Genomic DNA, 27,110 nt, shown 5'->3' with positions numbered 1-27,110 from the left:
TAGGATTGGATGGGTTAACCGGACCCGAAACCCAAACTGCCCAAATCGGACCCCTAAAACGTCGATTTTAGGCCGATTTGATGGTTGGGATTTGTAGGCGCCGATCATACGATTCCGTGGGTACCAAAATCGAGTTATTTGGCTAAGAAACGAAGGAGTTATGGGCAAACAGATCTGCAGCGCGATAACTTCGCCTGCAAGATTAAGTTCGCCTGATGAACTTCGCCTTCAAGCGTAACTTCGCCTTCAAGCGTAACTTCGCCTAAGGATAACTTCGCCTGAAGCCAAGTTCGCCTAAGGATAACTTCGCCTGAAGCCAAGTTCGCCTAAGGTTTAACTTCGCCTGAAGCCAAGTTCGCCTAAGGTTTAACTTCGCCTGAAGCCAAGTTCGCCTAAGGATAACTTCGCCTGAAGCCAAGTTCGCCTAAGGATAACTTCGCCTGAAGCCAAGTTCGCCTAAGGATAACTTCGCCTGAAGCCAAGTTCGCCTAAGGTTTAACTTCGCCTGAAGCCAAGTTCGCCCGAGGTTTAACTTCGCCTGAAGTGAAGTTCGTTTAGAAAATAAATTAAAAACCTAATGGAAAATGTGTTAAGGCAGTTATCGAAAATAAAATTTTTCCAAGCTGACCTGGCAGCTTAACCCCAGCCAGGGGCTCTGCCCCTTGGACCCCGCTAGGGGCTGCCGCCCCTAGAACCCCGCTGCCAGGGGCGCTGCCCCCGGACCCCCGTTCGTTGTGGGTCATATATATAGATAGAAATACAAAACGAGTAGTAGTAGTTAATTGATATGTGTAAATATTATACAGTTAGCCGAGCCCAGTTAAAGAAAGGAATTACGATCAACGGCGAGCGTAACAGGATCCAGGTGAGTTTCTAGCCCCATTCCTTGTTATGTTTTCGGGGCTGTGTGCATACTTGATGTGTTGTTAATACATTTATCTTAAGTGATAAGTGTATGCCATATGTGATATATGTGATATGTATGAATGATTGCTTGATGGTACGTGAACGATCTTCGGATATTGCACGTACTGTCAGGTTGTAACGTTATAAATATGGTAAGTATGCTATGTATGAATGATTGCTTGATGGTACGTGAACGATCTTCGGATATTGCACGTACTGTCAGGTTGTAACGTTATAAATATGGTAAGTATGCTATGTATGAATGATTGCTTGATGGTACGTGAACGATCTTCGGATATTGCACGTACTGTCAGGTTGTAACGTTATAAATATGGTAAGTATGATATGTATGAATGATTGCTTGATGGTACGTGAACGATCTTCGGATATTGCACGTACTGTCAGGTTGTAACGTTATAAATATGGTAAGTATGATATGTATGAATGATTGCTTGATGGTACGTGAACGATCTTCGGATATTGCACGTACTGTCAGGTTGTAACGTTATAAATATGGCAAGTATGATATGTATGTTTATGTGTATGAACGTAATAAAGTTAATAAAAGAAGGAAATGACGGTTGTATGGTTGTATGGTTACGAAAAGGGTACCGAGCCCTAATAATACTCGAGGTATGATGTATGGTTGTATGGTAACGAAGAGGGAATCGAACCCTACTAATATTCGAAAACAAGGGACCAGACCCTAATAATATCTGTGATGTTAGGGACCAGACCCTAATAATATCTGTGATGTTAGGGACCAGACCCTCATAATATCTGTGATGTTAGGGACCAGACCCTTATAATATCTGTGATGTTAGGGACCAGACCCTTATAATATCTGTGATGTTAGGGACCAGACCCTTATAATATCTGTGAGGTTATAGGGCGAAAGGCTCTTTAAAACGTATGATTATGAATGTAAAGAAAGTATGTAAGTAAGAAAGAAAGTATGTAAGTAAGAATGAAGGCATGAGTACTTATGTGTGTATGAAAGAAAGTTATGAGGTTAAGTACGTATGTATGTAATAAGGTATTGTATGGTATTGTATGATTAACTAGAACTCACTCAGCGTAGCTGACTTTTAGTATGCACGCAGGTGAGTAGGTTGAGACAGCTGGCTTGAGTGGAGGACACATGGCAGAAGACTAAAGCCTGGCATCTGAAGATCTGATATGTTTTATAAGTTATGTTTTGATTTTGAAAGACAAGAGGAATGTTTTAAGACATGATTATGAATCGATATGTAATGTTTTATGAAAGTTTTATATTCCGCGTAAAGTTTTTAATTAACTCTGATATTTAGAACTGTGTTTATGAGTAAATCCAACACGAAAGTAGGGTTACCGGTAACGGGGCCTTACATGTATGTAATGTAAGGATGATGTATGAACATTATGAATGAAAGCTTGTCGGTACGTGAACGATCTTCGGATATTGCACGTATCGTCAAGGGAAGTGATTAGCTCCTTACATGGATATTAAATAATAACTTATTGTTAGTGTTCCTTATATGGATAATATATAGAGTTCCTTTTATGGAAAGTATAGTGTTCCTTCTATGGATAGTATAATGTTCCTTCTATGGAAAGTATAGTGTTCCTTCTATGGATAGTATAATGTTCCTTCTATGGAAAGTATAGTGTTCCTTCTATGGAAAGTATACAGAGTGTTCCTCCTATGGAAATTATATATAGTATGGTAATGGTAATGGTTCTTTTAATATATATTACGTGACGATCCTCCTATGGATATTTATACGAGATTAAGGTAGTAATATGTGTCTTCGGATACGGGAAGAAATATATGGGAATAAGTTGTATGTTGCCTGATTAACTAGAACTCACTCAGCGTAGCTGACTTTTAGTATGCACGCAGGTGAGTAGGAAGAGGCAGCTCGCTTGAGGAGACACGTGGCACAGAATAAGAGGCTGGCATCGGAAGACTCAAGACTTTTAAGTTAATGTTTCATTTTATTTTGAAAGACAACATGATGTTTTAAGACAAGACGTGTTTTGTTATGAAATGTTTAATGAAAGATTTTATACTCCGCGAAGTCTTAATGAACTCTGATTTGTAAGAACTGTATTTATGAGTAAATCCGACGCTAAAGTAAGGCTACCGGGTTCGGGGCCTTACAAGTTGGTATCAGAGCATAAGTTCGAGAGATTTAAGCATCCTACATGCTTAGACTCGAACAGAGTATGGGATTTAAGTAAGAAAGGAAAGAAGATGCCAGTTCAAGAATGCCATGTGTCACTCAAGCAAGATCAGTAAAGGTAAAGTGTATGATTAAATGATATATGTTAATGAGAAAGGAAAGATATGTGAACGATAAGGATAGAAGTAATTGATTGTTTGATTTGACTAACTGCTTAAGTAGGACCAGCACAAATAGACTCATAAAGGGAAGTGTATAGGACAAGGAAAGCAACGTGATCAGCTAGTCACAGCTGGCCACTATTATTACCAGTTAGCCTTGCTATCCTTGTACTAGATAGTTCCTTGAGTGAGGATGTTGTGTTTTCCCTTAGAATACAATGGCTGGAGCTGGAGACATTGTTGGAGCTGGAGGTCGCACTGGACGACGCGGCAGGCCTCGTCATGTCCAGCAACCTTCGGTTGAGACAGCTTCCAACACCGAAACTGAAGGAAGCGCAGCTAGAAGAAGCCCGGAAAACAATGAAGGGGTTCAACTGGATCCCGCAATTCAAGCAGCTATTGTTCAAGCTGTAGCCACTGCTGTGAAGAATATTAATCCGGGAGGGTCTGCTGGAAGCCGTGAAAGAACTGTTGAAGGGGCAGGTGGTAATGATAGGAAAGATGATGAGAGGGAAAAGGGTGATTCAAGCGAGGTAAGGTCTGCGAAAGTTGATGATAGTAAGAGGGGCCGAGGCAGTTGCAACTATAAGTCCTTCAAAGGTTGTGACCCGCCTAAGCTGACTGGTTTAGGAGACGCAATCGCCACTCTTCAATGGATAACCGCCATGGATAAAATTATCCGAATCAGCGAGTGTCGTCCTGACCAAGCTGTCGGTTATGCCACCCAATCATTTGAAGATGAGGCTATGTATTGGTGGGAGAGTGTGGAGCAGAGGAAGACCGGTGAAGAGATCAAGGCGATGAGATGGAATGACCTAAAGGACATGGTGATGAAGAGGTTTTGCGCTGATACCGAAGTTGAAAGAGTGGAGATGAAGTTCCTGAACTTGAAAGCGGGAGAGATGACACAACGGGAGTATACTACTGAATTCAACCGCATGTCTAGGTTGGTACCTGACATGGTGAACACCGAAGCTAAAAGGATCAAGTGTTACGTAAGGGGACTTCCACGGAATGTTCGCACTTTGGTTAAGTCTAGTAAGCCCGCAACATTTGACTCGGCCGTGAAATTGACCGAGATGATTTATGAGGACCTTGCCATCTGTGAAGAGGAGAAGATGGAACCGAAGAAAAGGAACCCAACCCCAGAACCAAAGGAAGCCAATGAGGTGGATCCACGCAAGAGGAAGGCAAGGCACAAGGGGTTCACTGCTTGTGAAAAATGTGGGAAGAGACTCCGGAGAGTGCAGAATGGGATTAGGTGTTTGCTACAGGTGTGGAAGAGCAGGACATTCCTCTTGGGAATGTAATGATTACCATAGGTGTCACAACTGTGGAGGACGTGGGCACCTAGCAAGGGATTGCAAGAAGCCAAAGGGAGGACATGAAGGAGAGAAGAGTGCTTGAGGTTTAACAGATTCCTCCGTATGCTTAGAGAAGCCATTCAAGAAGGCTAGATGCTAGCCATAAGTATTAAGTCTATGTGTAACTTATTGATGACTCGATGCGTGTTGTTTTATGTTGAAGTTTAGACTGGTGTTTATTAATTATGGTACGAATTTTCTGAATGCATGTTAGTCATGATAAATTGTTGTGTTGTGATAGAGTGTCGACTTAGGCTTTAGCATTAATATGACATAAAGCAAAGCCTCTTGAAGATCGAAACGAGACTTGGTACATTGAGAGCCTCACGGACGAACTACCGTAATAGCTAAAGCATATGAATACCACTCGATGACTACAATTAAGAAGTAAGAAGGATAACCCAAAAAGCAAAGACGATAAGGAAGTGTTCGTTTCACAAGGCATAAGCTAGGTTTCGGGGACGAAACCTCTTTAAGGAGGGAAGACTTGTAACATCCCGAAATTTCAAAGTGATATTAATTATATTACTTACTAATAGAGGGAAAGTTTACTCGGGTTGTCAGGAAATAAATAATAGAGTAGGAGTTGGTATGGGTCGGGCTAGTGTTGGGTAATGGATGTGGGTTATGGACTTGGATTAATGGAGATGGGTTAAATGAGAATGGGCCTTAGGTCCATGGGATTTCAGGGATATAAATACCCTAGCACCCCAAAATATCTTCATTTATATCATTATCCAAACACACTCCAAAAACACACACAACACCACAACTTCGCCGGCGGCCGGAACCGGGCAGATCCGAGGAGAGGAACGGGCAGATACGAGAGAGAGAGAGCGATTAGTTGTGTTAACAAGTTAAACGAGATCCAAACAAGCTCAAAAATGTATGATTCTTGATCTTTGAAGTTTAAAGATCCAAGCTTTTTAGTGTATAAGCGACCGAAAATGGTCAGGAAGCGTAGTGGGTGATATTGAACCATAGCAAGGGTGTTAAAATCGCTCAAAATGCTGGTCAGAAACCGAACAGCGGCTGATCTGGACAACTTCGCTTGCAACTGGGCAACTTCGCCTTCAAAGCGATGAACTTCGCCTGCAAGCTAAGTTCGCCTGATGAACTTCGCCTGCAAGCTAAGTTCGCCTGATGGCAACTTCGCTGTAAAGTTAAGTTCGCCTAACTGGTAACTTCGCCTGAGGCCAAGTTCGCCTGATGACAACTTCACCTGAAGCCAAGTTCGCTTGATGGCAACTTCGCTGTAAAGCTAAGTTCGCCTAAGGTTTAACTTCGCCTAAAGCCAAGTTCGCCTGAGGTTTAACTTCGCCTAAAGCCAAGTTCGCCTGAGGTTTAACTTCGCTTAAAGCCAAGTTCGATTAGAAAATAAATTAAAAGCGATAAGTTAAAGTAAGCTAATACTAGGCCACCAGAGTAGATCAGGCGATTATTGACACGTATGTTTGTTATACAGTCAGCCGTGCACAGCTGAAGAAAGGGATTACGATTAACGGTGAACGTAACCCTGTTCAGGTGAGTTTCTAGCCCCATTTATGTGTTATGTTTTCGGGGCTGTGTGCATACTCAATGTGATAGTTAATACACTTACCTTAAATGGTAAGCGTATGCCGCATATGATATATGTGATAGATACGATTGATTGCTTGACGTTACGTGAATGATCTTCGGATATTGCACGTACTGTCAGGATATAAATAAAGATATTAATATATTATGTAATGTAAGGATGATGTATGAACATTATGAATGAAAGCTTGTCGGTACGTGAACGATCTTCGGATATTGCACGTATCGTCAAGGGAAGTGATTAGCTCCTTACATGGATATTAAATAATAACTTATAGATAGTGTTCCTTATATGGATAATATATAGAGTTCCTTTTATGGAAAGTATGGTGTTCCTTCTATGGATAGTATAATGTTCCTTCTATGGAAAGTATAGTGTTCCTTCTATGGATAGTATAATGTTCCTTCTATGGAAAGTATAGTGTTCCTTCTATGGAAAGTATACAGAGTGTTCCTCCTATGGAAATTATATATAGTGTGGTAATGGTAATGGTTCTTTTAATAGATATTACGTGACGATCCTCCTATGGATATTTATACGAGGTTAAGGTAGTAATATGTGTCTTCGGATACGGGAAGAAATATATGGGAATAAGTTGTATGTTGCCTGATTAACTAGAACTCACTCAGCGTAGCTGACTTTTAGTATGCACGCAGGTGAGTAGGAAGAGGCAGCTCGCTTGAGGAGACACGTGGCACAGAATAAGAGGCTGGCATCGGAAGACTCAAGACTTTTAAGTTAATGTTTCATTTTATTTTGAAAGACAACATGATGTTTTAAGACAAGACGTGTTTTGTTATGAAATGTTTAATGAAAGCTTTTATACTCCGCGAAGTTTTAATGAACTCTGATTTGTAAGAACTGTGTTTATGAGTAAATCCGACGTTAAAGTAAGGCTACCGGGTTCGGGGCCTTACAAGTAAGGTGTAAAATTAAATATAAAATATTTAAAATTGTATTAATTTAATTTTAAATGTTAAAAGAAAGAACCAATGGTTTACCAACTTCATTAAAAAGCAAACTAAGAAGTCGACGTATTTGAAAATATTTTTTTTTATTTCTTTGAAAAGTATACGTTGATAACTAATTAATCATAATTTTTAAATTGTACTTCAAGTTATTTCAAAAAAAAAAAGTTTTGGTGTTCTCTAGACTGCATGTAATGGATATGGTTCTTGGAACCATAAATGTATCTTTTAAAGAACTCTTGGAATCATAGATAAAGTTATGTATAAAATAGTCATACTATCTTCATCAGAGTCCTATTTTCCATTGTTATAAGTATTTTAATTTGATTTCACTTCAAAGCAAGAGTCATGCGAAGAATAGTAGATTGAGAAATGAAGTTGTCATAGTTGGTTCATGTAAAGAAATTTAGATGATGGTGAAAAGGTGATTCTATTATCATAGTTGCATGAAGATGATAAGGCTGAAGGTGACGTTTTGGAGATAGATGGGTATAAAGCTTTGCAACTCGGTAATTCCATGTGTGATGGGAACTTGAAGAAACCAGTTCATGTAAAGAAATTTAGATGATGGTGAAAAGGTGATTCTATTATCATAGTTGCATGAAGATGATAAGGCTGAAGGTGACGTTTTGGAGATAGATGGGTATAAAGCTTTGCAACTCGGTAATTCCATGTGTGTTGGGAACTTGAAGAAACCAATCGGGCCGGTCTTTAGAAAGTCGGTGTTTCTCGGCCAAAGACCGAGGACCGACCCGAGACCGAATTCCTTTGAGATCTGGAACCGATGGAAACCCGACTAGCATGCATACGGGTCGGGTGTCGGGTTTTATTGGTCCGGGTTTCGGGTTTTTTCGGGTTACCCGTTACCTGCACACCCCTAGTAAAAGGGGTATGTTCACCGAGCCGGAGAAAATACTGAGTATGGGTCGAACCACTGAATCAGAACATAAATTCGGTCTTGAAGACTTCCATACAATATTTTATAAACATAGGAAAAAATCGGATCAATATATATACCCTGACGCCACCCGGCGGCCTGTTCTAAATTCTGTCAGTTTTGCTAAAGTGGTACGTTCACCGAGCCAGAGAAAAAACTAAGTATGGGTCGAACCACTTAATCAAATCAGAAATTTGGTCTTGGTGACTTGCATACAATATTTTATTACCCTAAGAACGAATCGGATCAATAATTATGCTCCGACGCCACCACGCGGCCCGTTCGAAATTTTGCTAGTATTGCTAAGGGGTATGTTCGCCGAGCCGGAGAAAAAACCGAGTATGGGTCGAACCTTGAATCGGATCAGAAATTCGGTCTTGGAGACTTCCATACAATATTTTATAAACATACGAAAGAATTGGATCAATAATTATGCCCAGTCGCCACTCTGGGGTCCGTTCGAAATTTTGCCCGTATTACCAAAGGGGTATGTTCACCGAGCCGGAGAAAAAACTGAGTATGTGTCGAACCACTGAATTGGATTAAAAATTCGGTCTTGGAGACTTCCATACAAATTTTATAAACTTACAAAAGAATCGTATCAATAATTATGCCCTGACGCCACCCCGAGGCCCGTTCAAAATTTTGCCACTATTGCCAAAAGTGTATGTTCACCAAGCCGTAGAAATAACTGAGTATAGGTCGAACCACTGAATTGGATAAGAAATTCGGGCTTGGATACTTATATATTTTATAAACATACGAAAGAATCGGATCAATAATTATGCCCTGACGCCACCCCTGGGCCCGTTCTAAATTTTGCCAGTATTGCCAATGGGGTATGTTCACCGAGCCGGAGAAAAAACTGAGTATGGGTCTAACCACTGAATCGGATCAGAAATTCGGTCTTGGGACTTCCATACAATATTTTATAAGCATACGAAAGAATCGGAACTACAATTATGCCAAAATGCCAACCCGGGGCCCGTTCAAAATTTTGCCAGTATTGTCAAATGGGTGTGTTCACCGAGCCGGACAACAAACTTAGTATGGGTCGAACCACTGAATCGGATCAGAAAATCGGTATTGGAGACTTCCATACAATATTTTATAAACATACGAAATAATCAGATCAATAATTATGCTCTGACGCCACCCTGCGGCCCGTTTGAAGTTTTTCCAGTATTGCTAAGGGGTATGTTCACGGAGCCGGAGAAAAAAGTGAGTATGGATTGAACCATTGAATCAGATAAGAAATTCGATCTTGGAGACTTCCATACAATATTTTATAAACATACGAAAGAATCGGATCAATAATTATGCCCTGAAGCCACCCCGGGGCCCGTTCAAAATTTTTCCAGTATTGCCAAAGGGTTTTGTTCACCGAGCCATAAAAATTACTGAGTATGGGTCAAACCATTGAATAGGGTCAGAAATTCGGTAATGGAGACTTCCATACAATATTTTAAAGACATACGAAAGAATCGCATCAATAATTATGCTCTGACGCCACCCCCGCGGCCCGTTCGAAGTTTTGCCAGTGTTGCTAAGGGGTATGTTCAACGAGACGGAGAAAAAAATGAGTATGGGTCGAACCATTAAATCGGATCAGAAATTCGGCCTGGGAGACTTCCATACAATATTTTATAAACATACGAAAGAATAGGATCAATAATTATGCCCTGACGCCACCCCGGGGCCAGTTCGAACCTTTGCCAGTATTGCCAAAAGGGTATGTTCACCGTGCCGGAGAAAAAACTGAGTATAGGTCGAACCACTGAATCGGATAAGAAATTCGGGCTTGGAGACTTCAATATTTTATAAACATACGAAATAATCGGATCAATAAATATGCCCTGACGCCACCACGGGGCCCTCTCGAAATTTTGCTAGTATTGCCAAATGGGTATGTTCACCGAGCCGGAGAAAAAACCGAGGGTGGGTCGAACCACTGAATCGGATCAGAAATTCGGTCTTGGGACTTTCATACAATATTTTATAAACATACGAAAGAATCGGAACAACAATTATGCCCTGACGCCACCCCGGGGCCCGTTCGAAATTTTGCCAGTATTGGCAAAGGGGTATGTTCACCGAGCCGGAGAAAAATTTGAGTATGGTCGAACCACTGAATCAGATCAAAAATTCAGTATTGGAGACTTCCATACAATAGTTTATAAACATACGAAAGAATCAGATCAATAATTATGCTCTGATGGCACCCCGCGGCCCCGTTCGAAGTTTTGCCAGTATTGCAAAGAGGTATGTTCACCGAACCGGAGAAAAAAGTGAGTATTGGTCGAACCATTGATTCGGATCAGAAATTCGGTCTTGGAGACTTCCATACAATATTTTATAAACATACGAAAGAATCAGATCAATAATTATGCCCTGACGCCACCCCGGAGTCCGTTCGAAACTTTTCCAGTATTGCCATATGGGTATGTTCACCGAGCCGTAAAAATAACTAAGTATGGATCGAACCATTGAATCGGATCTAAAATTCGGTATTGGAGTCTTCCGTACAATATTTTATAAACATACGAAAGAATCGGATCAATAATTATGCTCTGACGCCACCCCGCGACCCATTCGAAGCTTTGCTAGTATTCCTAAGGGGTATGTTCGCCAAGACGGAGACAAAAGTGAGTATGGGTCTAACCTTGAATCGGATCAGAAATTCGGTCTTGGAGACTTCCATACAATATTTTTTAAACATACAAAGAATTGGATCAATAATTATGCCGTGACGCAACTCTGGGATCCGTTCGAAATTTTGCCCGTATTACCAAAGGGGTATGTTCACCGAGCTGGAGAAAAAACTGAGTATGGGTTAAACCACTTAATCGAATGAGAAATTCGGCATTTGAGACTTCCATACAATATTTTATAAACATACGAAAGAATCGGATCAATATTATGCTTTGACGCCACCCCGCGGCTGGTTCGAAGTTTTTCCAGTATTGCTAAGGGGTATGTTCACCGAGCCGGAGAATAAAGTGAGTATGGGTCGAACCATTGAATCGGATCAGAAATTCGGTCTTGAGACTTCCATATAATATTTTATAAACATACGAAAGAATTGGATCAATAATTATGCCCTGACGCCACCCCGGGGTCAGTTCGAAATTTTGCCAGTATTACAAAAGGGGTATTTTCACCGAGCCAGAGAAAAAACTGAGTATGGGTCAAACCACTGAATCGGATAAGAAATTCGGTATTGGAGACTTCCATACAATATTTTATAAACATACGAAAGAATCGGATCAATAATTATGCTCTGACGCAACCCCGCGGCCCGTTCGAAGTTTATCCAGTATTGCTAAGGGGTATGTTCACCGAGCCGGAGAAAAAAGTGAGTATGGGTCGAACCATTGAATCGGATCAATAATTCGGTTTTGGAGATTTCCATACAATATTTTATAAACATAAGAAAGAATCGGATAAATAATTATGCCCTGACGCCACCCCGGGGCCCGTTTGAAATTTTGCCAATATTGCCAAAGGGGTATGTTCACCGAGACGGAGAAAAAACTAAGTATGGGTCGAACCACTGAATCGGATCAGAAATTCGGTATTGTAGACTTCCATACAATATTTTAGAAATGTACGAAAGAATCGAAACAATAATTATGCCCTGACGCTACCTCGGGGCCCGTTCGAAATTTTTCCGCATTTCCAAAGGGGTAAGTTCACCGAGTCGGAGGTGTACGTTATTCATACCTTGCATTACATACATAACTATCCATACTAGTTAAAGAGCCTTCCGCCCTATAACCTCACAGATAATATAAGGGTCTGGTCCCCAACATCACAGATATTATTAGGTTCTGGTCACTACCATCATAGATATTATAAGGGTCTGGTCCCTATCCTCACAGATATTATTAGGGTCTGTTCCCCATCCTCACAGATATTATTAGGGTTTGTCCCTATCCTCACAGATATTATTGGGGTCTGGTCCTCTTTAATTCATGCTACTGAAACATACATGTTCGTTACATATTTTCCTTGACAATACGTGCAATCTCCGAAGAGCGTTCACGTACTGTCAACATATCATACTTACTTTGTACTTATTCATTGATACATCACTTATGCATCACATATATTCATACGTACATCATTCATACATCATATATATCATTCATAACATTGTCTACCACCTGACGGTACATGCAATATCCGAAGATCGTTCACACACCGTCAAGCATTCATCATTCATACATCATACTAAGCATACACTTACCACTTAAGGTAAGTGTATTAACTATCACATCGAGTATGCACACAGCCCCGAAAACAAAACAAGGAAGTGGGGCTAGAAACTCACCTGAACTCGATTACGTTCACCGTTAACTGTTATTCCTTTCCTTAGCTGTGCTCGACTACTGTATAACAATTACACGTATCAATTAACTATCACTACTCACATCGCTTTTCTTGTTTAGTTATAACCCTCAACGAACGGGGGTTCGGGGGCAGCGCCCCAGCAGCGGGGTCTAGGGCGGCAGCCCCTAGCAGGGTCCAAGGGGCAGAGCCCCTGGCTGGGGTCGAGCTGTCTTAACACATTTTCCATTAGAGTTTTGAATCATTTTCTAATTAGCTAACTCATTTGCCCTAACGAATTAAGCCTGATTCGTTGTCTAATTCGTTATCTTTCATGATCTAGTTCGTTAACTGGTTCGTTATTCAGGTTCGTTATCTCAACATGGTCTGGTTTGTTACTTGGTTCTTAACGAATTGGTCCTTATAACGAATTGAACCCTATAATGAATGACCCCTCTGTAACGAATTGAACCTTCTAATTCGTTATTTCCTTTAACGAATGACTTTAACGAATTGGGGCTAATTCGTTATATTTTCCTTAACGAATCTGGATACGAACTAAGGCTAGTTCGTTAAGATTTCCTTAACGAATCACATGACGAATCACCCCTGGTTCGTTAAACTTCCATTAACGAATTAGGGTTAGGTCAGAGAATGTCAGAAACATTCTCTAACATTCCCTTACCTCGTACATACTCTCCGGCGCCGTCGCCGGAAAAACGCAGTTTCGCCGGAAAAACGAGTTTTGACTCGTTTTTCACCGTTTTTCGCCCCGTTCGATCCAGTTCTGAGCTAAGGTGATCCTTAAGCTCATCTTAGGCTCGGTTTATACCCGATTCCACCCGGATCTCATGACTTAAACGGTTTAATGGTGTCGGTTCGTTGTTTCGCAACTAGATCTAATGAGTTTAAGCTCATACAATAACATACTATCATTACCTCGGGTTGATGCTCGGTTTCTTGGTGATTTCGGCTAGAGAGAGAGAGAGAGACTAGAGAGAGGTTTAGTGTGTGTTTTAGGAGGTGTATGGAATATGTGTGAAATGAAATTAAAGGGGTAATTTATGACTTATATATTTATGGATCATGGGCTTAAGCTCATGGTCTTTTCCTCTTTCCTTCATAACCCAAGTCCATAACCCAATTCCATTTAATCCAACACTATCCCGACTCATAATAACTCATACTTTCGTTTTATAACATAAACCAGAAAACGGGATGTTACAATTATGCCCTGACACCACCTCGCGGCCCATTCGAAATTTTGCTAGTATTGCTAAAGGGTATGTTCACCGAGCCGGAGAAAAAACTAAGTATGGGTCGAGCCACTAAATCGGATCAGAAACTCGGACTTGGAGACTTCCATACAATATTTTTTGAACATACGAAAGAATCGGATCAATAATTATGCCATGATGCCACCACGGGGCCGGTTCTAAATTTTGCAAGTATTTCCAAAGGGGTATGTTCACCGAGCCGGAAAAAAAACAGAGTATGGGTCGAACCACTGAATCGGATTAGAAATTCGGTCTTGGAGACATCCATACCAATTTTATAAACATACGAGAGAATTGGATCAATAATTATGCCCTGACGCCACCCCAGGGCCCGTTCGAAATTTTTCCAGTATTGCCAAAAGTGTATGTTCACCGAGCCGTAGAAATAACTGAGTATGGGTCGAATCACTTAATCGTATCAGAAATTCGGGCTTGTAGACTTCCATACAATATTTAATAGACATACGAAAGAATCGGATCAATAATTATGCCCTGACGCCACCTCGGGGCTCGTTCTAAATTTTGCAAGTATTACCAAAGGGTATTGTTCACCCACCGGAGAAAAAACTGAGTATGGGTCGAACCACTGAGCCGAATAAGAAATTCGGGATTGGAGACTTCTATATTTTATAAACATACGAAAGAATCGGATCAATAATTATGCCCTGACGCCACCCCGGGGCACGTTCGAAATTTTTCCAGTATTGCCAAAGGGACTTGTTCACCGAGACGGAGAAAAAATTGAGTATGGGTCGAACCACTGAATCGGATCAGACATTCGGTATTGGATACTTCCATACAATAATTTATAAACATACAAAAGAATCGGATCAATAATTATGCTCTGACGCCACTTCGCGGCCCGTTCGAAGTTTTGCCGGTATTCCTAAGGGGTATGTTCACCAAGTCGGAGAAAAAAGTGAGTATGGGTCGAACCATTGAATCGGATCATAAATTCGGTCATGGAGACTTCCATACAATATTTTATAAACATACGAAAGAATCGGATCAATAATTATGCCCTTACGCCACAACGGGCCCGTTCGAAATTTTGCCAGTATTTCCAAAGGGGTATGTTCAACGAGCTTACAAATAATTGAGTATGGGTCGAACCACTGAATCGGATCAGAAATTCGGTATTGGAAACTTCCATACAATATTTTATAAACATACGAAAGAATCGGATCAATAATTATGCTATGACGCCACCCCGCGGCCCTTTCGAAGTTTTGCCGGTATAGCTTAGGTTCACCGAGCCGGAGAAAAATTGAGTCTGGGTCGAACCATTAAATCGGATCAGAAATTCGGTCTTGGAGACTTCCAAACAATATTTTTTAAACATACGAAATAATCGGATCAATAATTAGGCCCTGACGCTAACCCGGGGCCCGTTCGAAATTTTGCCAGTATTGCCAAAGGGTTATGTTCACCGATCCGGAGAAACAACTGAGTATGGGTCGAACCACTGAATCGGATCAGAAATTCGGTATTGGAGACTTCCATACAATATTATATAAACATACGAAAGAATCGAATCAATAATTAAGCTCTAACGCCACCACGCGGCCCGTTCGAAGTTTTGCTAGTATAACTAAGGGGTATGTTCACCGAGCCGGAGAAAAAAGTGAGTATGGGTCGAACCATTGAATCAGATCAGAAATTAGTTCTTGGAAACATCCATAAAATATTTTATATACATACGATAGAATCGGATCAATAATTATGCTCTGACGCCATCCCGGGGCCCGTTCGAATTTTGCCAATATTGCCAAATGGGTATATTCACCTAGCCGGAGAAAAAACTGAGTATGGGTCGAACCACTGAATCAGATCAGAAATTCTGTATTGGAGTCTTCCATACAATATTTTAGAAACATACAAAAGAATCGGAACAATAATTATGCCCTGACGCCACCCCGGGGCCCGTTCGAAATTTTGCCAGTATTGCCAAAGGGGTATGTTCGCCGAGCCGGAGAAAATATTGAGTATGGGTCGAACCACTGAATCGGATCATAAATTCGGTCTTGGAGACTTCCATACAATATTTTATAAACATACGAATGAATTGGATCAATAATTATACACTGACGTCACCCCGCGGCCCGTTCTAAGTTTTGTTAGTTTTGCCAAAGGGGTATGTTCACCGGGCAGAGAAAAAACTGAGTATGGGTTGAACCACTGAATTAGATCAGAAATTTGGTCTTGGTGACTTTCATACAATATTTTATTAACCTTAAAAAGGATCGGATCAATAATTATGCTCTGACTCCACCTCGCGGCCCGTTCGAAGTTTTTCCAGTATTGCTAAGGGGTATGTTCTCCGAGCAGGAGAAAAAACTAATTATGGGTCGAACCACTGAATCGGATTAGAAATTCGGTCTTGGAGACTTCCATACAAATTTTATAAACATACGAAAGAATCAGATCAATAATTATGCCCTGACGCCACCCAGGGCCCATTAAAAATTTTGCCAGTATTGCCAAAAGGGTATGTTCATCGAGCCGTAGAAATAACAGATAATGGGTCGAACCATTGAATTGGATAAGAAATTAGGGCTTGGAGACTTCAATATTTTATAAACATACGAAAGAATCGGATCAATAATTATGCCCTGACGCCGCCACGGGGCTCGTTCAAAATATTCCCAGTAATGCCAATGGGGTATGTTCACCGAGCAAGAGAAAAAACTGAGTATGGGTAGAACCATTGAATTGGATCAGAAATTCGGTCTTGGTGACTTCTATACAATATTATATAAACATACGAAAGAATCGGATCAATAGTTATGCTGTGACGCCATCCTGGGGCTCGTTCAAAATTTTGCTAGTATTGCCGAATGAGTATGTTCACAGAGGCGGATAAAAAATGAGTATTGGTCGAACCAATGAATCGGATCAGAAATTCGGTCTTGGTGACTTCCATACAATATTTTATACGTATAAGAATGAATCGGATCAATAATTTTGCCCTAACGCCACCCGGGGCCGTTCAAAATTTTTCCAGTATTGCCAAAGGGGTATGTTCACCGAGCCGGAGAAAAAACTGAGTATGGGTCGAACCACTGTATCGGATCAGAAACTCAGATTTGGAGACTTCCATACAATATTTTTTTAACATACGAAAGAATTGGATCAATAATTATGTCCTGATGCCACCCCGGGGCCTGTTTGTAATATTGCCAGTATTGCCAAAGGGATATGTTCACCAAGCCGGAGAAAAAACTGTCTATGGGACGAACCACCGAATCGGATCAGAAATTCGGTATTGAATACTTCCATACAATATTTTATAAACATACGAAAGAATCTGATCAATAATTATGTCCTGACGCCACCCCTGGGCCCGTGCGAAATTTTGCCAGTATTGCCAAATGGGTATGTTTGCCGAGCAGAAGAAATTATTGAGTTTGGGTCGAACCACTGAATCGGATCATAAATTCGGTATTGGAGACTTCCATACAATATTTTAAAAACATACGAAAGAATCGGATCAATAATTATGCCCTAATGCCACCCTGGGCTCGTTCGAAATTTTTGCTAGTATTGCGAAAGCGGAATGTTCACCGAGATGGAGAAAAAACTGAGTATGGGTCGAACCACTGAATCGGATCAGAAATCTGGCTTGGAGACTTCCAAACAATATTTAATTACCCTAAGAAAGAATTAGATCAATAATTATACCCTGACACCACCCCGCAGCCCGTTTTAAATTATGTCAGTTTTGTAAAAGGGGTTTGTTCACCAAGCCAGAGAAAAAACTGAGAGTGGGTCGAACCACTGAATTAGATCAGAAATTTGGTCTTGGTGACTTTTATTACCCTAAAAAAGAATCGGATCAATAATTATGCTCTGACGCAACCCCGCAGCCCGTTCGAAGTTTTGACAGTATTTCTAAGGGGTTTGTTCATCGAGCCGGAGAAAAAACTAAGTATGGGTCGAACCACAGAATCCGATTAGAAATTCGGTCTTGGAGACTTCCACACAATGTTTTATAAACATACGAAATAATCGGATCAACAATTATGCCCTGACGCCACCCCGTGGCCCGTTCGAAATTTTGCCAGTATTGCCAAAAAGGTATGTTCACCGAGCCGGAGAAAAAACTGAGTATGGGTCGAACCTATGTATAGGATCAGAAATTTGGTGTTGGGACTTCTATACAATATTTTATAAACATACAAAAGAATTAGATCAATAATTATGCCATGACTCCACCTCGGGGCCCGTTCTTAATTTTGCCAGTATTTCCAAAGGGGTATGCTCACCGAGCCGGAGAAAAAACTGAGTATGGGTCGAACCACTGAATCGGATTAGAAATTCGGTCTTGGAGACTTCCATACAATATTTTATAAACATACGAAGGAATCGAATCAATAATTATGCTCTGACGCCACCACGGGACCCGTTCAAAATTTTTAGAGTATTGCCAAAGGGGTATGTTCACCGAGCCGGAGGAAAAACTGAGTTGGGTCGAACCACTGAATCGGATCAGAAATTCGTTTTTGAGACTTCCATTTAATATTTTCTAAACATACGAAAGAATCGGAACAAAAATTATGTCCTGACGCCACCCCGGGGCCCGATCGAAATTTTGCCAGTAATTCCAAACGGCTATGTTCACCGAGCAGGACAAAAAACCGAGTATGGGTCGAACCACTGAATCGAATCGGAAATTCGGTCTCGGAGACTTCCATACAATATTTTATAAACCTACGAAGGAATCTAATCAATAATTATGCCCTGACGCCACCACGGGGCCCGTTCAAAATTTTGCCAGTATTCCCAAATTTGTATGTTCACCGAGCCGGAGAAAAAACTGAGTATAAGTCGAACCACTGAATTGGAACAGAAATACGGTCTTAGATACTTCCATACAATATTTTATAAACATACGAAAGAATCGGATCAATAGTTATGCCCTGATGCCACCCCGGGGCCCATTCAAAATTTTGCCAGTATTGCCAAAGAGGTATGTTCACCGAGCCGAAGAAAAAACTGAGTATGGGTCGAACCACTGAATCGGATTAGAAATTCGGTCTTGGAGACTTCCATACAATATTTTATAAACATACGAATGAATCGGATCAATAATTATGCCCTGACGCCACCCCGGGGCCCGTTCGAAATTTTTCCAGTATTCCCAAAGGGGTATGTTCACCGAGCCGGAGGAAAAACTGAGTTGGGTCGAACCACTGAATTGGATCAAAAATTCGTTTTTGAGACTTCCATTTAATATTTTATATACATACGAAAGAATCGGAACAACAATTATGCCCTGACGCCACCACGGGGCCCGTTCGAAATTATGCCAGTAATTCCAAAGGGCTGTGTTCACCGAGCCGGAGAAAAAACTGAGTATGGGTCGAACCACTGAATCGGATCGAAAATTCGCTCCCGGAGACTTCCATACAATATTTTATAAACATACGAAAGAATCGGATCAATAATTATGCCCTGACGCCACCCCGGGGCCCGTTCGAAAGTTAGCAAGTACTGCCAAAGAGGTATGTTCACCGAGCCGATGAAAATTGAGTATGGGTCGAACCACTGAATCGGATCAGAAAATCAGTCTTGTTGATTTCCATACAATATTTTATAAACATACGAAAGAATCGGATCAATAATTATGCCCTGACGCCTCCCTGGGGCCCGTTCTAAATTTTGGCAGTATTGCCAAAAGGGTATGTTTACCGAGCCAGAGAAAAAGCTGAGTATGGGTTGAGCAACTGAATCGGATCAAAAATTCGGTTTTGGTGACTTCCATACAATATTTTATTAACATACGAAAGAATCGGATCAATAATTATGCCCTGACGCCACCCGGGGCCCGTTCAAAATTTTGCCAGTATTCCCAAATTTGTATGTTCACCGAGCCGGAGAAAAAACTGAGTATAGGTCGAACCACTGAATTGGAATAGAAATACGGTCTTGGAGACTTTCATACAATATTTGATAAATATACGAAAGAATCGGATCAATAGTTATGCCCTGATGCCACCCCGGGGCCCATTTAAAATTTTGCCAGTATTGCCATAGAGGTATGTTCACTTCCATACAATCTTTTATAAATATACGAATGAATCGGATCAATAATTATGCCCTAACGCCACCCCAAGCCCGTTCGAAATTTTGGCAATGTTGCCAAAGGGAAATGTTCACCGAGTCGGAGAAAAAACTGAGTATGGGTAGAACCACTGAATCGGATCAGAAATTCGGTATTGGAGACTTACATAAAGTATTTTATAAACATACGAAAGAATCGGATCAATAATTATACCCTGACGCCACCCATGGGCGTTCGAAATTTTCCTAGTATTTCCAAAACCGAGCCGTAGAAATAACTGAGTAAGGGTAGAACCACTGAATGAGATTAGAAATTCAGTCTTGGAGACTTCCATACAATATTATATAAACATTCGAATGAATCGGATCTATAATTATGCCCTGAGGCCACCCCGTGGCCCGTTCGAAATTTTGTCAGTATTGCCAAAGGGGTATGTTCACCGAGCCGGAGAAAAAAGAGTATTTATCGAACCACTGGATCGGATCATAAATTCGGTCTTGGTGACTTCCATACAATATTTTATAAACATTCGAAAGAATCGGATCAATATTTATGCCCTAACGCCACCCCGGGGCCAGTTCAAAATTTTGCTAGTATTGCCAAATGAGTATGTTCACCGAGCCGGACAAAAAACTGAGTATGGGTCGAACAACTGAATCGGATCAGAAATTCGGTCTTGGAGACTTCCATACAATGTTTTATAAACCTACGAAGGACTCGGATCAATAATTATGTCCTGACGCCACCCCGGGACCCGTTCGAAATTTGGCCAGCATTCCCAAATTTGTATGTTCACCGAGCCGGAGAAAAAACTGAGTATAAGTCGAACCACAGAATTGGATAGAAATACGGTCTTGGATACTTCCATACAATATTTTATAAACATACGAAAGAATCGGATCAATAGTTATGCCATGATGCCACCCCGTGACCCATTCAAAATTTTGCCTGTATTGCCAAATAGGTATGTTCACCGATCCGAAGAAAAAACTGAGTATGGGTCGAACCACTGAATCGGATTAGAAATTCGGTCTTGGAGACTTCCATACAATATTTTATAAACATACGAAGGAATCGGATCAATAATTATGCCCTGACGCCACCCCGGGGCCCGTTCGAAATTTTTCCAATATTCCCAAAGGGGTATGTTCACCGAGCCGGAGGAAAAACTGAGTTGGGTCGAACCACTGAATCGGATCAAAAATTCGTTCTTGAGACTTCCATTTAATATTTTATATACATACGAAAGAATCGGAACAACAATTATGCCCTGACGCCACCACGGGGCCCGTTCGAAATTTTGCCAGTAATTCCAAAGGGGCTGTGTTCACCGAGCCGGAGAAAAAACTGAGTATGGGTCGAACCACTGAATCAGATCAGAAATTCGGTCTTGAAGACTTACATACATTATTTTATACACATACGAAGGAATCGGATCAATAATTATGCCCTGACGCCACCCCGGGGCCCGTACGAAATTTTTCCAGTATTCCCAAAGGGGTATGTTCACCGAGCCGGAGGAAAAACTGAGTTGGGTCGAACCACTGAATCGGATCAAAAATTCGTTCTTTAGACTTCAATTTAATATTTTATATACATACGAAAGAATCGGAACAACAATTATGCCCTAACGCCACCACGGGGCCCGTTCGAAATTATGCCAGTAATTCCAAAGGGCTGTGTTCACCGAGCCGGAGAAAAAACTGAGTATGGGTCGAACCACTGAATCGGATCGAAAATTCGCTCCCGGAGACTTCCATACAATATTTTATAAACGTACGAAAGAATCGGATCAATAATTATGCCCTGACGCCACCCCGGGGCCCGTTCGAAAGTTAGCAAGTACTGCCAAAGAGGTATGTTCACCGAGCCGATGAAAATTGAGTATGGGTCGAACCACTGAATCGGATCAGAAAATCGGTCTTGTTGATTTCCATACAATATTTTATAAACATACGAAAGAATCGGATCAATAATTATGCCCTGACGCCTCCCTGGGGCCCGTTCTAAATTTTGGCAGTATTGCCAAAAGGGTATGTTTACCGAGCCAGAGAAAAAGCTGAGTATGGGTTGAGCAACTGAATCGGATCAAAAATTCGGTTTTGGTGACTTCCATACAATATTTTATTAACATACGAAAGAATCGGATCAATAATTATGCCCTGACGCCACCCGGGGCCCGTTCAAAATTTTGCCAGTATTCCCAAATTTGTATGTTCACCGAGCCGGAGAAAAAACTGAGTATAGGTCGAACCACTGAATTGGAATAGAAATACGGTCTTGGAGACTTTCATACAATATTTGATAAATATACGAAAGAATCGGATCAATAGTTATGCCCTGATGCCCCCCCGGGGCCCATTTAAAATTTTGCCAGTATTGCCATAGAGGTATGTTCACTTCCATACAATATTTTATAAATATACGAATGAATCGGATCAATAATTATGCCCTAACGCCACCCCAAGCCCGTTCGAAATTTTGGCAATGTTGCCAAAGGGAAATGTTCACCGAGTCGGAGAAAAAACTGAGTATGGGTAGAACCACTGAATCGGATCAGAAATTCGGTATTGGAGACTTCCATATAGTATTTTATAAACATACGAAAGAATCGGATCAATAATTATACCCTGACGCCACCAAGGGGCCGTTCGAAATTTTCCTAGTATTTCCAAAACCGAGCCGTAGAAATAACTGAGTATGGGTAGAACCACTGAATGAGATTAGAAATTCAGTCTTGGAGACTTCCATACAACATTATATAAACATTCGAATGAATCGGATCTATAATTATGCCCTGAGACCACCCCGTGGCCCGTTCGAAATTTTGTCAGTATTGCCAAAGGGGTATGTTCACCGAGTCGGAGAAAAAAGAGTATTTATCGAACCACTGGATCGGATCGGAAATTTAGTCTTGGTGATAATTATGCCCTGACTCCACCCGGGACCATTTTAAATTTTTCCAGTATTTCCAAAACCGAACCGTAGAAATAACTGAGTATGGGTCAAACCACTGAATGAGATTAGAAATTCGGTCTTGGAGACTTCCATACAATATTTTATAAACATACGAATGAATCGGATCTATTATTATGCCCAGACTCTACCCCGTGGCCCGTTCGAAATTTTGCCTGTATTACCAAAGGGGTATGTTCACCGTGCTGAAGAAAAAATGAGTATTGGTCGAACCGCTGAATCGGATCATAAATTCGGTCTTGGTAACTTTCATACAATGTTTTATAAACATACGAAAGAATCGGATCAATAATTATGCCCTAACACCACCCCGTGGCTCGTTCGAAATTTTACAAGTGTTGCCTAAGGGGTATGTTCATCGAGCAGGACAAAACACTGAGTATGGATCGAACCACTGAATCGGATCAAAAATTCGATCTTGGAGACTTCCATACAACATTTTATAAACCTACGAAGGAATCAGATCAATAATTATGCCATGACGCCACCCCGAGGCCTGTTCGAAATTTTGCCAGTATTCCTAAATTTGTATGTTCACCGTACCGGAGAAAAAACTAAGTACGGGTCGAACCACTGAATTGGAACAGAAATTCGGTCTTGGAGACTTTCATACAATTTTTTATACACATATGTAAGAATCAGACCAACAATTATACCCTAATGCCACCCCGGGTTCTGTTCGAAATATTTCCTGTATTGCCAAAGGGGTATGTTCAACGAGGCGGAGAAAAAAACTGAGAATGGGTCGTATCACTGAATCGTATAAGAAAATCGATCTTGGTGAATTTCAGACAATATTTTATTACCCTAATAAAGAATCGAATCAATAATTATGCCCTGACGCCATCCCGCGACCCGTTCGAAAATTTGCCAGTATTGCCAAAAGGCTATGTTCACCGAGTATGGGTCGAACCACTGAATCGGATCAGAAATTCGGTCTCGGAAACTTCCATACAATATTTTATAAACCTACGGAGGAATCGAATCAATAATTATGCCCTGACACCACCCCGGAGCCCGTTCGAAATTTGCCAGTATTCCCAAATTTGTATTTTCACTGAGCCGGAGGAAAAACTGAGTATATGCCGAACCACTGAATTGGAACAAAAATTCGGTCTTGGAGACTTCCATACAGTATTTTATAAACATACGAAAGAATCAGATCAATAGTTATGCCCTGAGGCCACCCCGGGGCCCATTCAAAATTTTGCCAGTATTGCCAAAGAGGTATGTTCACCGAGTCGATGAAAAAATTAAGTATGGGTCGAACCACTGAATCGGATCAAAAATTCGGTCTTGGTGATTTCCATACAATATTTTATAAACATACGAAAGAATCGGATCAATAATTATGCCCTAACGCCTTCCCAGGCCCGTTCAAAATTTTGCCAATGTTGCCAAAGGGAAATGTTCACCGAGCCGGAGAAAAAACTGAGTATGGGTCGAACCACTGAATCGGATTAGAAATTCGATCTTGGAGACTTCCATACAGTATTTTTAAACATACGAAAGAATCGGATCAATAATTATGCCCAGACGCCACCCGGGGGCCGTTCGAAATTTTGCCAGATTTCCAAAACCGAGCCGTAGAAATAACTAAGTATGGGTCGAACCACTGAATGAGATTAGAAATTCGGTTATGGAGACATCTATTCAATATTTTATAAACATTCGAATGAATCGGATCTATAATTATGCCCTGAGGCCACCCCGTGGCCCGTTCGAAATTTTGCCAGTATTGCCAAAGGGGTATGTTTACCGAGACGGAGAAAAAAGAGTATTGATCGAACCACTGGATCGGATTATAAATTCGGTCTGGGTGACTTCCATACAATATTTTATCAACATTCGAAAGAATCGGATCAATATTTATGCTCTAACGCCACCCGGGGCCGGTTCAAATTTTTGCTAGTATTGCCAAAGGAGTATGTTCACCGAGCCGGACAAAAACCTAAGTATGGGTCGAACAACTGAATCGGATCAGAAATTCGGTTTTGGAGACTTCCGTACAATATTTTATAAACATACGAAAGAATCAGATCAATAATTATGCCCTAACGCCACCCCGGGCCCGTTCGAAATTTTGCCAATTTTGCCAAAGGGAAATGTTCACCGAGCCGGAGAAAAAACTAAGTATGGGTCGAACCACTAAATCGGATCAGAAATTCGGTCTTGGAGACTTCCATATAGTATTTTATAAACATACGAAAGAATAGGATCAATAATTATACCCTGACGCCACCCAGGGGCCGTTCGAAATTTTCCTAGTATTTCCAAAACCGAGCCTTAGAAATAACTGAGTATTGGTAGAACCACTGAATGAGATTAGAAATTCAGTCTTAGAGACTTCCATACAATATTATATAAACATTCGAATGAATCGGATCTATAATTATGCCCTGAGGCCACCCCGTGGCCCGTTCGAAATTTTGTCAGTATTGCCAAAGGGGTATGTTCACCGAGCCGGAGAAAAAAGAGTATTTATCGAACCACTGGATCGGATCATAAATTCGGTCTTGGTGACTTCCATACAATATTTTATAAACATTCGAAAGAATCGGATCAATATTTATGCCCTAACGCCACCCCGGGGCCAGTTCAAAATTTTGCTTGTATTGCCAAATGAGTATGTTCACCGAGCCGGACAAAAAACTGAGTATGGGGTCGAACAACTAAATCGGATCAGAAATTCAGTCTTGGAGACTTCCATACAATATTTTATAAACCTACAATGAAATCGGATCAATAATTATGTCCTGACGCCACCCCGGGACCCGTTCGAAATTTTGTCAGCATTCCCAAATTTTTAAGTTCACCGAGACGGAGAAAAAACTGAGTACGGTTCGAACCACTGAATTTGAACATAAATTCGGTCTTGGAGACTTCCATACAATATTTTATAAACATATGAAAGAATCAGATCAATAATTACGCCTTGACACCACCCCGGGGCTCGTTCGAAATTTTGCCAGTATTGCCAAAGGGGTATATGTTCACCGAGCCGGAGAAAAAAACTGAGAATGGGTCGTACCACTAAATCGGGTCCGAAATTCGGTGTTGGAAACTTCCATACAATTTTTTATAAACATACGAAAGAATCAAATCTATAATTATACCCTGACACCACCAAGGGGCCTTGTTCGAAATTTTGCCAATATTGCCAAATGGGTATGTTCACCGAGCAGGAGAAAAAACTGAATATGGGTCGAACAACTGAACCGGATCAGAAATTCGGTCTTGGAGATATCCAAACAATATTTTATTACCCTAAGAAAGAATCAGATTAATAATTATGCCCTAACGCCACACCGGGGCACGTTCGAAATTTTGCCTAAAGGGGTATATTCACCGAGGCGGAAAAAAAGCTTGAATATGGGTTGAACCATTGAATCGGATCAGAATATCGGTCTTGGAGACTTCCATACAATATTTTATAAACATACGAATGAATCGGAACCATAATTATGTCCTGACGCCACCCCGGGGCCCGTTCGAAATTTTGCCAGTATTGCCAAAGAGGTATGTTCACCGAGCCGGAGGTAAGACTGAGTTGGGTCGAACCACTGAATCGGATCAGAAATTCGGTCAAGAGACTTCCATTTAATATTTTATAAACATACGAAAGAATCGGAACAATTATGCCCTGACGTCACCCCGGGGCCCCTTCGAAATTTTGCCAGTATTGCCAAAGGGCTATGTTCACCGAGTCGGACAAAAAACTGAGTGTGGGTCGAACCACAGAATCGGATCAGAAATTCGGTCTCGGAAACTTCCATACAATATTTTATAAACCTACGAAGGAATCGAATCAATAATTATGCCCTGACACCACCCCGGGGCCGTTCGAAATTTTACCAGTATTCCCAAATTTGTATTTTCACCGAGCCGGAGAAAAAACTAAGTATAGGTCGAACCACTGAATTGGAACAGAAATTCGGTTTTGGAGACTTCCATATAGTATTTTATAAACATACGAAAGAATCGGATCAATAGTTATGCCCTGATGCCACCCCGGGGCCCATTCAAAATTTTGCCAGTATTGTCAAAGAGGTATGTTCACCGAACCGAGGAAAATTGAGTATGGGTCGAACCATTGAATCGGATCGGAAATTCGGTCTTGGTGATTTCCATACAATATTTTATAAACATACGAAAGAATCAGATCAATAATTATGCCCTAACGCCACCCCGGGCCCGTTCGAAATTTTGCCAATGTTGTCAAAGGGAAATGTTCACCGAACCGGAGAAAAAACTAAGTATGGGTCGAACCACTGAATCGGATTAGAAATTCGGTCTTGGAAACTTCCATACAGTATTTTATAAACATACGAAAGAATCGGATTAATAATTATGCCCTGACTCCACCCGGGGGCCGTTCGAAATT

The sequence above is a fragment of the Bidens hawaiensis genome, unplaced genomic scaffold (assembly GCF_021521415.1).
Source record: "Bidens hawaiensis isolate Kalapana, Puna unplaced genomic scaffold, B.hawaiensis_p1.1 tig00007048_1, whole genome shotgun sequence".
NCBI lineage: Eukaryota > Viridiplantae > Streptophyta > Magnoliopsida > Asterales > Asteraceae > Bidens > Bidens hawaiensis.
Note: the sequence above shows the minus strand (reverse complement) of the source record.